This window comes from Trematomus bernacchii, unplaced genomic scaffold, assembly GCF_902827165.1.
Source record: "Trematomus bernacchii unplaced genomic scaffold, fTreBer1.1, whole genome shotgun sequence".
Taxonomy (NCBI): domain Eukaryota; kingdom Metazoa; phylum Chordata; class Actinopteri; order Perciformes; family Nototheniidae; genus Trematomus; species Trematomus bernacchii.
In genome coordinates this window covers 4,017,351-4,027,128 of record NW_022988098.1, presented here as the reverse complement: position 1 = coordinate 4,027,128, position 9,778 = coordinate 4,017,351, and the positions used below count along the sequence as shown (strand labels likewise).

General features: G+C 40.8%; 1 pseudogene; it reads right to left on the bottom strand.

The window, feature by feature from the left end:
- Positions 1-157: 157 nt before the first annotated feature.
- The window catches only part of LOC117475562, a 21,809-nt pseudogene continuing 12,188 nt past the window's right edge, over positions 158-9,778 (bottom strand).

Here is a 9,778-nt window from a genome sequence, read left to right as displayed (position 1 = left end):
TTCTGGGGGTTTTCCTTCAAGATGACCGAGTGCTGTCTGAATACATCCATCTCATACTTCAGACTGGCGTACCGCTACCTTTCACACAAGCACTTCTTGAAGGTGAGGTCTTGTTTTAAAAATAACTGCAGGAAAAAGAAAAAGCAATTGATGTCAGTTTATTGATATTCAAGATAGCTGTGATCATAAAACAAGGCAGTTTTCCAGTCAGACAAACGTTCTCTTTGGTCATTGCTATGCCTTCATTAGAAGTGACGGACATTTAAAGAGGCCCGACTGAGCTTTTTGGGTTGTTCCTTTCCTGTAGTGTGTTAAATAGGTTCTTGTGCATGTAAATGGTCTGCAAAGGCTAAAATCCTAGTAAAAGCTAGTGCTCCAGCACAGTGTATGTGATAGGCTAAGAAGCGGGACATCTCTAAGCGGTTAACCAATCCCAACGGAGCCGGCCAGCTAACCAATCAGAGCAGACTGGGCTCTGGTTTCAGACAGAGGGTGAAAAGAGGTTCTGCAGCATAAAAAATAAAGAGCTTTTTGAACATTAAAGCATGTGAACAGGTCACAGTAGAGACACTAAATACAAATTTAAACCTGAAGATTATCACAATAGGGCCCCTTTAAAATACTAAAAGACAAAGGAAGCTGATTGCGAAAAGGTTACAAAATGAATGTAATAAATATCTATAAAGCTGTGCTCGTGATGCCAGCACCAGACAGACTGCTGTTCATCCAACAGTTGTCCAAGTCCCATGTCAGCTAGTCCACTGGGCGTTGAACAAGTCAGGACTAGATGGAGATCCAGGGGTGTTTCAGACACTGGGCGGCTGTGGCTCTTTTCTCCGGCAGCAGCTCCAACATGGTCACGAGGAACGAGCTGAACTGCACGGCTTCTTCCCGCGGCCACTCGTATTTATCCAGCAGGATCTCCAACAAACTCCACGACTTCAGCTTGGAGATGTGTCGCAGTTGTCCTGCAAAGGGTTAGAAGTAGACGGAAACACTGCTTTGGTCTGCTTTAGATATTAAAGCAAGGAAAGGCAGTTTTTGATTTTGCATCAATGTGTAAAACTGACATAATAAGCTTATATTTAAGACGTCTGATGATAAAAAATGACACTTCTTGACCTCCTCTTGGCTCTGTTTTAAGGCTTTAGATAATCTAGTCAGTGACGCAAGATTTTGGCAAACCACAGGTCGTTTCAGCAAAAGGGGCTTTCCTATTGGCTGTTCTTAAAATGCTAATGCAAATCCCTTAAGATGGTGAAAGCCTCCTTTAACCTTTGAATATCCTTCAGAACAAGTAGCTATTCCGTGATTGGCAACAACTACCCACACTGCAAAGCAACCCAAAAATGGAAGATTTACAGTTTAAAATGAAGTCTATAAATAAAGAGTGTATAGAACAGTCTTAACAAAAGTCTGAAAATTAACGCAATATTGAAAAAGCGTCTCAGCGAGAGGAGTTACAAGTAGTTAAGCTTTCTCCTAACCGTAGCCAAAGGATTAAAAGCCCACAAGTTTGCAAAGAAAGCAGGACAGGAATTCCTATGCAATTTAGCAGTATAATGCTATTTGGATCACAATTCCTACAGGGATGATGTTTAAAAAGAATGACAAGTACTGTGGTGTGAAGAGCTGCAGAAGAAGGCCTTTATTTTCCAATTCTGCTTAAGCTTTGAAGTTTATATCTCAAAGATCGGTTGTGTTATCTTTGGCTTCACATATATAGCGATAACCGGTAGTTCCAGGTGTGTTTTTTTATCTCAATTCCAAGAGATTCCCGCTTGGAGTTTTTTCCCCGGATGTCATCAAAGACATTCAGTTTGTAGTATTGCATATTCAAAGGGCTTTCATCCGTGTGCCTTAAGCATGTGTTACTATATTTGACTGATAGTGACTTTACAGAGATTTATTTAAATGACAATCTTTAAGACTATTACTTTAAATTAGGGCTGCCAATAGATTCAAATATTTAATCGTGATAAATCAAGTGGACAAATATGAGTGCTTTATACAAAACGTATGTTTTTTATTGTTGCAAACAATCCAATTTAAGGTAATCTTGTCAAAATAATTAGTGCTGCGTTAAGAAAGTTGCGTTAAGGAAGTTGCTTTAAAGAGTTATTATCGCGTTCATTTTGACAGCCCTACTTTAAAGGTGGGGTAGGTAATTCACTTCAGAAACACTTTTTGTTATATTCCATGGAATGCTCTTAACATCCCGATAGCAATGGATATATTAAATGCTTTGACAATAAATACATTAAAAAATTTAATCTGTGGAAGCCGTAGTACTGTAAAAAGCACGACCAATCATCTGAGCCGGCCCGACTAAAATAACTGGATGGCCTACCTGCCTGTCAGCCTTCCATCTGTGCACAAACTTATCTCGTGCCCTCATTGGTCATGTGCGCGTTCATGTGTGTTGGAGGAGGGGCTCTGTAAGGAAGTCTGAAGGAAGGGGCAGATTTTTTTTTCCGGCTGCGTACTTTCAAATTCTAGCGCACTCGGGCTGGTTTCTCCATTCTTACCTACCCTACCTTTAAATACTGATCAAGCAAATAAATTGTTGATATACAAGTTTTTCAAATCAATAAAGTATACCTTACCTTTACGGTTGAAGAATCGTTTGGAATTTCTCCCTGACAGTGCAAACTGGGATGGGAGGGATCCCAGCAGCTCAATGATGTGGGCAATGTGATCTAAGAGAGGTCAAAGCACACTTAGTCTAGCGAAATGAGTGAAATCAAGATCAAAAGGGAGGCAGTGAACAATACAAACCTTCCTCGCGGGAGAATGTGGCTCCTGATTGTGGATCGAACAGATAGTCCCCTGTGGCCAGCTCGAAAGCCTACAGTAAACAAGAAATGGCAATAATGGAATGAAACAGGAAGAGAAGAGAGGAAAAGCACATGTAAGGGTTTGTATTACCATGCAGGCGGTGCTCCAGATGTCAGACGGTGTGTCGTAATCAGCCCCGATCAGAACCTCCGCAGAGCGGTACTGACACGTCTGGATGTCTTCAGTGAAGTGTTTGTGCTGAAGACAAGAGACAGAAGATATTAATTGTTCACTATTAAATCACCTGCATTTATATTATCAACACTCCTCAAAAAGGTAGTTGTATTACTCTTACATATTTAAATTTTAACATGAAATTACAGACTGTTACTATCTCTGTTCATATGATAGTTAGTTCCTCAAGGCTCCATCCTGGGGCCTCTTCAGTTTAACATCTACATGCTTACACTGACTCAGATTATGGAAAACAATCACCTTAACAAAGGGTCAAGGGTTAAAGGATTTATGTCTCAGGAGAATTTGGAGAAAAAATCTTCGATGCATTTTTCTTGAGTTGACTTGATAACTGTAACTTTGTTTTTACAGGTTTCACCAAAAAAAAGAAAGCGATAGGTCCAGTGTAACTCTCAAGACTTTTTTAGTATCTTTTGTTTTACACAGCACTGTATTCAGAATCAGAATACCTTTATTAGTCCCACGGAGGGGAAATGTGCGTAGTTACAGCAGGAAAAAGAGCCACAGACAGCTTAATGTTAAATATGTGACATGCATTTAAAAAAAGTACTAAGTTATGATATAATAAAAAAAATATAATAAAAAGTTACATAATTTAAAAAAATACACATCCTGTAACAGTTCTTAGGATTTAGCAGCCAGGTATATATTACACAGTTATTAACGGCATCTATATATATTGCACATCTAGCACATATTGCACATAGGTGGTTGGTATTTAACAGCAGCAAGTCACACAATTTACAAAATACAAAATACACACCTTGTAACAGTTCTAAGGATTTAGCAGCCAGGTATATACAGGGTTCTTACACCTTTTCCAAAGTCAAATTCAAGCACTTTACAAGCATTTTCAAGGTGCATTTTCAAGCTTTTCAAGCATCTTACAGCTGTTGTAAATTACATATTTATATACACATACTTATACTCAAATGATTATTTCCCTACCTTACATTAAATCAGATGTTCTTTATGCTATAAACAACCAAATGTGTGTTTCGTAATAGCATTCTACATGAGGATGAAAAATTTAAAATGTTAGAGAAGAAAACTAAGTTTAATATTTCAAAATGTGTGACCCATCTGTACGTAGACTGGGCATCCCATATAACCTGGCTGAGCCAATATAAAACAATCAGCCAAATAACTTTTCAATACATTATTGATTACTATTTTTGAGGTACTTTTAGGTTGGCAGTAAACATAAGTCAGAGGTAAATGGTGTACTTTTACTCCACTACATGTATTTAATACCTTTAGTTACTTTACAGATGTGGATGAATGATGTGAAATATAATCAAGTGTTAAATGAGACTTTAGTTCCACCTGGAGTAAATTCACAAGCTACTCTGTAGTATACAAAGTCATTCAAACTAGCTGCACCTTTACCAGCTTTGATAACACTTTAATGATCAATCATTATAAAACATATCATATACAATTATGAGGGATGCTCCGATCGCCAATTTTGGGGCCGATCGCCGGAATCAGTATCGGCCGATACCGATCGCCGATCCGATCGAGTGGGCGGGGCCTATGGGGATCTTCCATTTAAAGTGATGTTTAAAACTCAGTTAATGGGGCTCATTCACTGGCGCTTCCACAAACCAACCAACCAACCAACATAATTATTACATTCAAATGAAGTACATTATTCAAGTTTACATTAACTTGGGATAATAACACGGGAGAAATTAGCGGAAGCGCTCTCTTTTCCTCTCTCCCCGTCTCTCTCCCTCCTGACAGCCCGTCAGTATCTCCTGCAGCTCACTGATCCAGTAATGAGTGACCCGACAGTGAAGAATACATATATTTATAACTAGTTTAGCTTGTTCCAGAGGTAGATCAAATAGCTAAGTGTGTTAGGTCTAACTCTTAATGTGTGTTCTGCTCCGCTCACCGGTCCGTCACAGCGGGTGGAGCTGCAGGATTTCTGCTTCACACACACGTTGCATACCGCTATTTTATTGTCATTTTCGGACACTTAAAATACTGCCAGACTAGTGAAGCCATTTTGGCGAGCTTGTTTTGCCGCGCACAGAGAAAAGTGTCATGTATTTTACATGCAACGATAGCCTAATCTAAAATGCTCTACTCTGGCGTACCTTTTGTGTGGTGTGTGGCTCGTCAGTGCAGACTCTCGCATCGTTATTGTTGCACACTTTGCAGGAGGCTACTCTTGGGCTTCGCTTGACCCTCGTCTTAGCCATGGCTTGTATTTGTCTTCTGCTAGCCAACGCTCGTTGAAACGGCAACCTCCTGGCATACTCAGGGATGCAAACTCATCAGGTATGAAAAAGGTGACAAGGATCCGAGCCCCCCGACCCCACGGAATATCGGCTTTAAAATGAGGAATAACAGAGGATTTTAGCAGTCAGAACAACTAAAGCAGCAGTTAATAATAACAGAAACGCCAAAGAGTCACATCTAATAGAAATATATTTAAGCATTTATTTTAATTGTGTAGCAGTCAGTTTATAATTTTGGCAGGACTGTTGAGCATTTTGAAAATGTATTTTCATGCCTCTGTGCAAGGCTGTCTTTCTATCTTTATAGCCAGTGGTGTAAAGTAACCAAGTTCATAAACTCAACAAGTACTATACTTGGGTACAATTTTGAGATACTTGTACTTTATTTAAGTATTTCAATGTTTTGCTACTTTGTTCTTCTTCTCCTCTACAGTTCAGAGGTAAATGGTGTACTTTTCCTCCACTACATGTATTTAATACCTTTAGTTACTTTACAGATGTGGATGAATGCTGTGAAATATAATCAAGTGTTAAATCAGACTTTAGTTCCACCTGGAGTAAATTCACAAGCTACCCTGCAGTATACAAAGTCATTCAAACTAGCTGCACCTTTACCAGCTTTGAGAACACTTTCATGATCAATCATTATAAAACATATCATATATATTATTCTGAAATGGACCAATCTGCACAATGACTACTTTTACTGTCGCTACTTTAACTATATTTTGATGATGATACTTTTCTACTTTTACTTGAGTAACATTTTGAATGCAGGACTTTTACTGTAACAGAGTATTCCTACACTCTGGTACTTCTACTTTTACTCAAGAACAAGATCTGAGTACTTCTACTTGTACTCAAGTACAAGACCTGAGTACTTCAACTTTTACTCAAGTACAAGATCTGAGTGCTTCTACTTTTACTCAAGTACAAGATACTTATACCACCTCCGTTTATAGGCTATGAAAGAAACTATTTGAAAACGAAGGTTAAAGTTAGCAGATAGTGACAATGTATGCTAGTTAGCTAGCTCAACGATTCATTAAATAATATTGCGACAGAAACACTTTTCAGTGCACATCACGCTCTGCCGCTCCGACAGGGAGCTCTGCTCTGAACACCCCGTTCTAACCAGCGGTCCAGTCTGTGCCACAGTTCTACCGCACAGTTAATATTAACGAACGTAGGTAATGTAGCTGCTGAAGCTAGACCCTCATCCCGGAGCAGCAGAGCCTTATTATACATCCATGAGCAGAGCTGACAGGCAGGAAGACTTGTGCTCCCGCTTCATTATAATATATAAAAAAAGAACACCATGCGTGTCATGATGGCACATAACAGCTCGCGGCCGCAGATTACTCCGGGTCCCAGACCCCCCCCATACCCCAAAAATATTTTTATTGCAGATCTACATGAATCACACAAACGACCTATTTTGGAATCAAAACGGCAAATTTCGCCGAAAGGTGACAAGTTTGCATCCCTGCATACTGTCATCTATCACTCTCATCAGAATGCCCAGGTCACACACGTAACAAAAACACTTGCCGGGAAGGCCGGAGCGGAGCTGTTTTATGTAAAAGCGAAGCAATTAAGCGCGCTCCGACTTCTTTATTTTCTTTTAATCTAAAAAGCGAAGTAAAGCATTTACAATTTCAAGCACTTTGTCCCAAATTCAAGCACCATTCCCAAAATTCAAGCACTTTTCAAACCTTGAAACCACCTCGTACAATTTCAAGCATTTTCAAGGATTTCCAGCACCCGTACGCACCCTGTATATATTACAGTTATTAACGGCATTTATATATTGCACATATTGCACATAGTTTGTTGGTATTTAGCGGCAAGGGGTGATATAGTCTGTGTTGTGGTGTGTGGGGGGGCTGTGCTGGTTGTATATTCTGAGTAGTTCATTTTCTATTCAAGTTTTGAAATGGTATTGAATGTTCATTTATGGTGTGTTTCTTATGCAATTTGTCCCGGATGCTTTGATCTTTTATGTAAAGCATTTTCAATTTCCTGCAGCTGAAGTGTGTTATAAAAAATGCCAGAGGAAATATCATCATTGTCTCTTTTCTTTGACTCAGCAAAATGAAATGAGAAGCGTAACCAACATCACCACCGGGTAGTTCTGAAACGCTGAAGATTAAACAGTGCGTCTCTTTCAAGCTGCAGTTCAGATCAGCCCAAACTTGTCTCACTGAAAACACATGGCAGCTGTGTTTCACACTGCAGGGCATGATACATATGGATACTGTGCTCTACAGAAAACACCATTCACATTCGGTTCTATAAAAACGACGGATTGGAAGTGTTTGGAACTTGATGAGTGTCTCTTATAAAGCTGCCTCTCTGTCCTCTGCCTGCTATCCTCTATCCGTCCACGAGATGCCCTCAGACTCTCCCACCTGTCTGGTCACCTGACTCTCAACACCACCTGCTCCTGTTTCCACTTTCCCTCAGCAGAACATTTACGAGCACATTTCCACTCACTCCAAGCCAAATCGGCGAGGTTGCTTTGTGCCTCTTCAGCTTTTTAGCCATCTGCACTGCTCCTGCACTTTTTCCCTGCCTTATTTTTGTGTGCACCCATGGATTCTCAGTGACTCATGTTTGAATTTTCTATCCATACCAGTCAGCTTATGTGATTTCACTGTTTTCAAAAATGCTGTGATCTGTTCCTGCTTGCCTTGATTCAGATTCAGAAGTCCTTTATTCATCCTACAGCAGAGACATTTACATTGCACTCACCGACCTGACTGTGGCCAACTAATAGTTTTGTTTATTCTTGGGTTTTGATTTGTTTGTTAAATAATAACTCACCACCCAACAGGCATTGCCCAGGTCCGCAATCTTGATGAGGATTTTTTCAGCATTCTTGGGCTTTAGTAGGTCCAAAAGTACATCCGAGTCACCTAGAATAAACAACATAATGATATAGAAAGCGAAGTTAATCCGACCAGGGCAGACTGTTAGTTTACTGATAATACAAGGGAATCTAAAAAAGGAATATACTATTAAAGGAGAGGTGTCATGGCCATTTCCACTGATCATAATTCCATTGTTGAGGTATACTAAAATAGATTTATATTGTGCATTTTTCCAAACTCACATTGGTTTCTCATACAGCATCTCTGTAAACTACTTGTATTCACTGAATTTCACTATCTGCCTTTAACGGCTCGTTGTAGCTCCAATAGCTCCAGCCCCCACCCTCCCTGTGAGCACAGTGTGCTCTGATTGGTCGGGACGTTGTGAATCGCGCTGAGCTCCGTGGAGGTGTTGTTTCCTTGTTTAGCAATACACAGCCAAACACAGCCAAACTCATCCTGAGCACACACAAACTCACAGCCCAAGTAAAAACAATAAGTGTGGCTTGATATTGAGTAAGAAAAAGGTTGATAAACGCTGTCAGAATGGGTCTGCAGAGAGAATTTCTGTCTGTTATCAGCCTGCAGCCAGGGAGGAGAAATCAGCTGAGCTGCCTGCTCCCTGCACACAGATGTGTGTGTGAGGAAGTCCGTGGATTGGTCAATTGGACCAATCAGCGGGGGCTTAACGTAACGGCTCCGCGGACGTAACGTAACGGCTCCACGGATTGGTCCATTTCGTTCCGGGTACGGGTTGACATCATGCCGTACCCGGAAGAATCAAATGGACAATGACGTATCTCCAACGAGGCGTTTTGGGGAGGTATTTTCTGTGTTAGAGTTTTACTCGCTACAGGGTGTACTTTGAGGGTTTTGACTCTGCACACCGTTTACATGCATAAAAACCTTCATAACACACAAGGGGACGGGTAATAACCGGAAAAGCATGACACCTCTCCTTTAAATAAACCCAGGAACAGAAGTATAGATTTGTCCCAAACTGTAAACATTACATTTCCACAGGAAGAGAAACAAACGGCTGACATCACACTTTAGGAAAAACAAAGATGTCCTGCCACTGACCTCGAGGAGAGGACGATGAAGGAGGAGGCGGCTCTTTGTCAGCAGCCTGACGAAATAAGTCTGATCTGGAGCCAGAGACGGGGGCCTGTGTGTTGAGGTCCGGCCACGAGCAGATGGACTCTCTGTTGTTGCGTGGCGCAGAGTCCGGTCCGTCTTCGAACAGCAGCGTCTGCCGCCTCAACGTGAAGTTAGGACCCGCTGTGAGCTTAGAGGGACAGGTGGAGCGAGGCGTGGTGGGTGGAGTAGTCTCGTCAGAAAAGGAAACGTGAAGGTTTTCTTTTTTTTTTTTGCTCAGGTGCGTTTTCCTGTCCTCGTCGACTCCTGTCTTTTCTTGTCAGTCGCTTAATGGGGATCCTGGAGACCTTGCTGGACTGCAGCGGTGCAATCAGTGGTGTGAAATAATGAAAGGTGGGCATTGAGTAAAAATACAGTACCTTCATGCCTGTTATAGAAAAACATGCCGATTAAAGCCACAAGTTAAAGATGCCTGTCATTGGTGAGCCTTAATGTTTAAATCAAAATGCTCACATAACTTTTTGC